Raw genomic sequence first — 8,005 nt, forward strand, 5'->3', positions numbered from 1 at the left:
CACCTGTCATCTCCTCTCCCTTCCCTTCCCCTCCCCTCAACACCACAACCCTCCCTCCTCACCCATCCATTCTCTCTCCTCCCCTCAACACCATAACCCTCCCTCCTCACCCATCCATCCTCTCAACACCACAACCCTCCCTCCTCACCTGTTATCTCCTCTCCCTTCCCTTCCCCTCAACACCACAACCCTCCCTCCTCACCTGTTATGTCCTCTCCCTTCCCTTCCCCTCAACACCACAACCCCCCCTCCTCACCCATCCATCCTCTCAACACCACAACCCTCCCTCCTCACCTGTTATCTCCTCTCCCTTCCCGTCCCCTCAACACCATAACCCTCCCTCCTCACCCATCCATCCTCTCTCCTCCCCTCAACACCACAACCCTCCCTCCTCACCTGTCATCCCCTCTCCCTTCCCTTCCCCTCAACACCACAACCCTCCCTCCTCACCTGTCATCCCCTCTCCCTTCCCTTCCCCTCAACACCACAACCCTGCTTCCTCACCTGTCATCCCCTCTCCCTTCCCTTCCCCTCAACACCACAACCCTGCTTCCTCACCTGTCATCTCCTCTCCCTTCCCGTCCCCTCAACACCACAACCCTCCCTCCTCATCCATCCATCCTCTCTCCTCCCTTCTTTTCCACTACAAATCGGCCACCTCCCAATTTACCCCTGGAGTACCCACACCTGACCCCTGCTCTCTCTCTCAGCAGGGCATCCATCTCACTCAGTTGGAGGCTTGAGCCACAATGGCAGGAGTAGCCCACAGTGACACGAGTCTCTAATGATAGCCAGTACCCTCAGAGGAAACTGGAATGCTTTTAAGAGCCACGATAGAGGGGCTAGACAGGTGCTCAAAAAAGCTCAATGTTTCAACGACAAACTACTACAGAAATGCACCATCCCTCAAACATACAGGCCTCATATTTAGCATACCCAATGAGCTGAGTGAGCACTTTTGGGACTATTCCATTGGATCCATCCAGCCAGGACAGCACTGAACGCCATCTCTCAGTCTCAAGGGGTGGAACTCTGTTTCCCCAAATGTACCCCCCTTCGCCCATACCACTACCCACTCCTAACCATAACTATAGGGTATAGATAACTGGCAGATAGGCACAGAGCATATTAGACCCTGTTTGTCTGCCCTGTTTGTCTGCCCTGTCTGTCTGCCCTGTCTGTCAGCCATGTCTGTCAGCACATTATCAAGGCACACTGATAACACCTACACTTATCCTCTTGCATTAGATATTACAGCATAGCATAGACAGGCTCTGCCACACACACACGCGCACACGCACACATTCACACACACATGCATACATTGACAGTGACAATGTAAATCTGCTGAAGTTATTACCTTACCTTGCTAAATAATAGCATTTGAAACAAAGTCCTCTACATCCAAAATAATTTCCTCTCCAAGGCACAGTGAATGCAGGACAGTAGGGTCAGGCTTTTCGAGGACACAGAAACACATTTAAGATACCTAGTTTGATCATGCTTGTAATCTGTATCATAGAGAAGTAGTTGATACTGACTGAATTACCTCTAATTCAAAGTGACAGTGGCACATTTCTTTAACAAAATAAGTCTATCAAGCTAAAGTTGAGTTAGTCAGTGGAGAAATTAGGTCAAATGTCAAGCATCAAAGCCGAAGTTCAGTCATAGTGTTCAAGGCCTGAATAACCGTAATCAGAGAGAGAGTTGTGGAGATTGAGGAGGAGGTTGGGAGTTATTGTTTGAGCTGAGTGGAGGGTGATTGTTTCAGGTGGTAGAGAAGAAGAGGTAATCAGATGGATGAATGGTGGAAAGATGGAAAGAAAGAGAACATGGTTAAGTAGAGGGATAAGAGCTCAGGTGGAGAGAGGGAAGGGGCTTGTGAGAGGATGAGTGGAATGAAATGTTTATGTCCCAGAAAAGGAGAAAGAAGAGGAGTGAAGAAGGGATGGATGGGTAGTGGACAGTGCTGAGTCCTACCTTTCTGTCTGTGGAGGGTGTGTGTCTGTGAGGAGTCTGCTCAGACTGAGACCGGTGAACAGAGGGCGAGCTGTAGTCACTCCTGATTGGATTACCCCACCCATAGACAACTAATTGTGGAGCGGGTGAGGAGGGGGTTGGGGGGTGAGGAGGGGGGGTTAGAAATGGGCTATAAATACAATGGCCCTACAGAGATAAAACTCTCTCTCTCACTCTCTTTCTCTCTCTCGACATACACACACACACTGTCACTCTGCCACACCAACTGCCCTTTGGCCTTGTAAGGCATTGCATTGTAGTTCACTAACCACACACAACTACTAACTACGAGGATGAGGAGATCAACTACTAATTTCTGTGTCTGTAGTTTCCTCTCCCTCCCTGTAGGCCCCTCTCTCTCCCTGTAGCCCCTCTCTCTCCCTGTAGACCCCTCTCTCTCCCTGTAGACCCCTCTCTCTCCCTGTAGACCCCTCTCTCTCCCTGTAGACCCCTCTCTCTCCCTGTAGCCCCTCTCTCTCCCTGTAGACCCCTCTCTCTCCCTGTAGACCCCTCTCTCTCACCCCTCTCTATCCCTGTAGACCCCTCTCTATCCCTGTAGACCCCTCTCTCTCCCTGTAGACCCCTCTCTCTCCCTGTAGGCCCCTCTCTCTCCCTGTAGGCCCCTCTCTCTCCCTGTAGACCCCTCTCTCTCCCTGTAGACCCTTCTTTCTCTCTCTCTCTCTCACTCTCACTCTCTCTCTCTCTCTCTCTCTCTCTCTCTCTCTCTCTCTCTCTCTCTCTCTCTCTCTCTCTCTCTCTCTCTCTCTCTCTCTCTCTCTCTCTCTCTCTATCTATGTATATATCAGATCTATCAGATCCAGCCCTACCATTCCCTCCCTTTTTAATATTCTGATTGAGTAACCCTCTCCATCCCTCCCTCAATCCAACCCTTTTCCCTGCCTCAATCTAATCCCAACATCCTTTCATCCCTCCACTAACTCTGTATCCCATTTTTCACAGAGAGGAAAGCCAGGAACAACACATCTCCCAGGATTGTTCCAGAATCCCAGTTCACAGACCTTCCTCCATTTTTGTTAGTTTGTGTTGTCTTCACAAAGAACAATCCTGTCATGAGACATTTTTTATTAGTTTTGAGCCCAGATTGCAACAGTACAGTCATTTAAACAGTTGAATCATTTAAACAGTTTAGTCTTGCGTCTAATGTTGTATGATATACCACCTACACACACACTTGTACTGTTGTGTACCTCATGACATTATGGCTCTTTGACGTGAGGCTAAGGTGGAAAGTATGCCGTGAGTTAAATGTTATAGAGCACTGTCCTCCTCTGAGATGTCCTGCCCTGTCTCTCCCTATCCATCCATCTCGATCATCCTCTCTCACATTCCCTGCCTCTCTCTCTCTTTCTCTCTCTCTCTCTCTCTCTCTCTCTCTCTCTCTCTCTCTCTCTCTCTCTCTCTCTCTCTCTCTCTCTCTCTCTCTCTCTCTCTCTCTCTCTCTCTCTCTCTCTCTCTCTCTCTCTCTCTCTCTCTCTCTCTCTCTCTCTCTCACTCACTCACTCACTCACTCACTCACTCACTCACTCACTCACTCACTCACTCACTCACAAGTCCCCTTGTGTGACTCAAGTGCTATATTTGTAAACTACTTGTGGTGCTTATAGATGTTAATCAACAGGAGGTTGTTAATTATGGCCAACAGTATCCCTGATTGACCGTGGGAGCGTATCGGGGAGGTAATGTGGTGTGTGATCAAATTTGATTTGTCACATGTGCTGAATACAACAGGTGTAGTAGACCTTACAGTGAAATGATTACTTACAAGACCTTAACCAACAATGCAGTTTTAAGAAAAATATGCGATAAGTAAAAAATAAGAAATAAAAGTAACAAATAATTAAAGAGCAGCAGTAAAATAACAATAGCGAGGCTATATACAGGGGGTACCGGTACAGAGTGAATGTGCGGGGCACCGGTGTCGAGGTAATTGAGGTAATATGTACATGTAGGTAGAATTAGAGTGACCATGCATAGATAATAAACAGAGAATAGCAGCAGTATAAAGGGGGGGGGGGGGGGGGGCAGGCAATGCAAATAGTCCGGGTAGCCATTTGATTAGCTTTTCAGGAGTCTTATGGCTTGGGGGTAGAAGCTGTTGAGAAGCCTCTTGGACCTAGACTTGGCGCTCCGGTACTGCTTGCCGTGCGGTAGCAGAGTGAACAGTCTATGACTGGGGTGGCTGGAGTCTTTGACAATTTTTAGGGCCTTCCTCTGACACTGCCTGGTATAGAGGTCCTGGATGGTAGGAAGCTTGGCCCCACGGATGTACTGGGTCGTACGCACTACACCACCGTGTTGAGGATCAGCGTGGCGGATGTGTTGTTACCTACCCTTACCACCTGGGGGCGGCCCGTCAGGAAGTCCAGGATCCAGTTGCAGAGGGAGGTGTTTAGTCCCAGGGTCCTCAGCTTAGTGATGAGCTTTGAGGGCACTATGGTGTTGAACGCTGAGTTGTAGTCAATGAATAGCATTCTCACATAGGTGTTCCTTTTGTCCAGGTGGGAAAGGACAGTGTGGAGTGCAGTAGAGATTGCATCATCTGTGGATCTGTTGGGGCGGTATGCAAATTGGAAGACACTTGCCAGTTGGTCAGCTCATGCTCAGAGTAATAGTCCTGGTAATCCATCTGGCCCTGCGGCCTTGTGAATGTTGACCTTATTCACAATGGCTATGGAGAACGTGATCACACAGTCGTCTGGAACAGCTGATGCTCTCATGCATGTTTCAGTGTTACTTGCATAGAAGTCATTTAGCTTGTCTGGTAGGCTCGTGTCACTGGGCAGTTCGCGGCTGTGCTTCCCTTTGTAGTCTGTAATGGTTTGCAGGCCCTGCCACATCCGACGAGCGTTGGAGCTGGTGTAGTACGATTCAATCTTAGTCCTGTATTGACGATTTGCCTGTTTGATGGTTCGTCAGAGGCCATAGCGGGATTTCTTATAAACTTCCGGGTTAGAATCCCGCTCCTTGAAAGCGTCACCTCTACCCTTTAGCTCAGTGTGGATGTTGCCTGTAATCCATGGCTTCTGGTTGGGGTATGTACGTACGGTCTCTGTGGGGACAACGTCATCGATGCACTTATTGATGAAGCCAGTGACTGATGTGGTGTACTCCTCAATGCCATCGGAAGAATTCCATAACATATTCCAGTCTATGCTAACAAAACAGTCCTGTAGTTTAGTATCTGCTTCATCTGACCACTTTTTTATTGACCAAGTCACTGGTGATTCCTGCTTTAGTTTTTGCTTGTAAGCAGGAATCAGGAGGATAGAATTATAGTCAAATTTGCCAAATGGAGGGCGAGGGAGAGCTTTGTATATGTCTCTGTGTGTAGAGTAAAGGTGGTCTAGAGTTTTTTCCCTTTGGTTGCACATTTAACATGTTGCTTGAAAGAGGTCAAATGGATTTAAGTTTCCCTGCATTAAAGTCCCCGGCCACTAGGAGTGCCGCCTCTGGATGAGCATTTTCTTGTTTTCTTATGGCCTTATACAGATCATTGAGTGTCATCTTAGTGCATCGGTTTGTGGTGGTAAATACACAGCTACGCAGAATATAGATGAAAACTCTCTTGGTAAATAGTGTGGTTTACAGCTTATCATGAGATAGGAGCGTATCGGTGAGGTAACGTGGTGTGTGTGATGGAGTGTATCGGTGAGGTAACGTGGTGAGTGTGATGGAGTGTATCGGTGAGGTAACGTGGTGTGTGATGGAGTGTATTGGTGAGGTAACGTGGTGTGTGTGTGATGGAGTGTATCGGTGAGGTAACGTGGTGTGTGATGGAGCGTATCGGTGAGGTAACGTGGTGTGTGTGTGTGATGGGAGCGTATCGGTGAGGTAACGTGGTGTGTGTGATGGAGCGTATCGGTGAGGTAACGTGGTGTGTGATGGAGTGTATCGGTGAGGTAACGTGGTGTGTGATGGAGTGTATCGGTGAGGTAACGTGGTGTGTGTGATGGAGTGTATCGGTGAGGTAACGTGGTGTGTGTGATGGAGTGTATCGGTGAGGTAACGTGGTGTGTGTGATGGAGCGTATCGGTGAGGTAACGTGGTGTGTGATGGAGTGTATCGGTGAGGTAACGTGGTGTGGTGTGATGGAGCGTATCGGTGAGGTAACGTGGTGTGTGATGGAGTGTATCGGTGAGGTAACGTGGGTGTGTGATGGAGTGTATCGGTGAGGTAACGTGGTGTGTGTGATGGAGTGTATCGGTGAGGTAACGTGGTGTGTGTGATGGAGCGTATCGGTGAGGTAACGTGGTGTGTGATGGAGTGTATCGGTGAGGTAACGTGGTGTGTGTGTGATGGAGCATATCGGTGAGGTAACGTGGTGTGTGTGTGTGATGGGAGCGTATCGGTGAGGTAACGTGGTGTGTGTGTGATGGAGCGTATCGGTGAGGTAACGTGGTGTGTGATGGAGCGTATCGGTGAGGTAACGTGGTGTGTGTGTGATGGGAGCGTATCGGTGAGGTAACGTGGTGTGTGTGTGATGGAGCGTATCGGTGAGGTAACGTGGTGTGTGTGTGATGGAGCGTATCGGTGAGGTAACGTGGTGTGTGTGTGATGGGAGCGTATCGGTGAGGTAACGTGGTGTGTGTGTGTGATGGGAGCGTATCGGTGAGGTAACGTGGTGTGTGTGTGTGATGGGAGCGTATCGGTGAGGTAATGTGGTGTGAGATGGAGTGTATCGGTGAGGTAACGTGGTGTGTGTGATGGAGTGTATCGGTGAGGTAACGTGGTGTGGTGTGGTGTGATGGGAGCGTATCGGTGAGGTAACGTGGTGTTGTGTGTGTGATGGGAGCGTATCGGTGAGGTAATGTGGTGTGAGATGGAGTGTATCGGTGAGGTAACGTGGTGTGTGTGATGGAGTGTATCGGTGAGGTAACGTGGTGTGTGTGTGTGATGGAGTGTATCGGTGAGGTAACGTGGTGTGTGTGATGGAGTGTATCGGTGAGGTAACGTGGTGTGTGTGATGGAGTGTATCGGTGAGGTAACGTGGTGTGTGTGTGTGATGGAGTGTATCGGTGAGGTAACGTGGTGTGTGTGATGGAGTGTTATCGGTGAGGTAACGTTGGTGTGTGTGTGTGATGGGATTAGATCGGTGAGGTAACGTTGGTGTGTGTGTGTGATGGAGTGTATCGGTGAGGTAACGTGGTGTGTGTGATGGAGTGTATCGGTGAGGTAACGTGGTGGTGTGTGTGTATGGGAGTATATCGGTGAGGTAACGTGGTGTGTGTGATGGAGTGTAGCGGTGAGGTAACGTGGTGTGTGTGATGGAGTGTATCGGTGAGGTAACGTGGTGTGTGTGATGGAGTGTATCGGTGAGGTAACGTGGTGTGTGTGATGGGAGTGTATCGGTGAGGTAACGTGGTGTGTGTGATGGAGTGTATCGGTGAGGTAACGTGGTGTGTGTGATTGGAGCGTATCGGTGAGGTAACGTGGTGTGTGATGGAGTGTATCGGTGAGGTAACGTGGTGTGTGTGTGATGGAGTGTATCGGTGAGGTAACGTGGTGTGTGTGTGTGATGGAGCGTATCGGTGAGGTAACGTGGTGTGTGTGATAGAGCGTATCGGAGAGGTAACGTGGTGTGTGATGGAGCGTATCGGTGAGGTAACGTGGTGTGTGTGATGGAGCGTATCGGTGAGGTAATGTGGTGTGTGATGGAGCGTATCGGTGAGGTAACGTGGTGTGTGTGATGGAGCGTATCGGTGAGGTAATGTGGTGTGTGATGGAGTGTATCGGTGAGGTAACGTGGTGTGTGTGTGATGGAGTGTATCGGTGAGGTAACGTGGTGTGTGATGGAGTGTATCGGTGAGGTAACGTGGTGTGTGTGTGTGATGGGAGTGTATCGGAGAGGTAAAGTGGTGTGTGTGATGGGAGTGTATCGGAGAGGTAACTTGGTGTGTGTGTGTGCTGTGGGAGCGTATCGGGGAGGTAACTTGGTGTGTGTGTGTGCTGTGGGAGCGTATCGGAG

General features: G+C 49.4%; 1 protein-coding gene across 2 annotated transcripts in view; it reads right to left on the reverse strand.

Annotated features, from left to right (window-relative positions):
• fhl2a (four and a half LIM domains 2a) overlaps positions 1-2,099 on the reverse strand; it is a 14,623-nt gene extending 12,524 nt beyond the window's left edge. Inside the window, exons 1-2 of one of the 2 annotated variants that reach the window (XM_031800292.1) lie at positions 1,981-1,996; positions 1,366-1,456 (exon numbers count right to left, since the gene is read on the reverse strand). The gene's annotated coding sequence lies outside the window, so the exon portion shown is untranslated. Of the gene's footprint in view, positions 1-1,365; positions 1,457-1,980 lie in introns of both variants that reach the window. The other variant, XM_031800285.1, reaches the window with a different exon arrangement.
• Between the last annotated feature and the right edge of the window lie 5,906 nt (positions 2,100-8,005).

Source organism: Oncorhynchus kisutch, linkage group LG2, assembly GCF_002021735.2.
Source record: "Oncorhynchus kisutch isolate 150728-3 linkage group LG2, Okis_V2, whole genome shotgun sequence".
Classification (NCBI taxonomy): domain Eukaryota; kingdom Metazoa; phylum Chordata; class Actinopteri; order Salmoniformes; family Salmonidae; genus Oncorhynchus; species Oncorhynchus kisutch.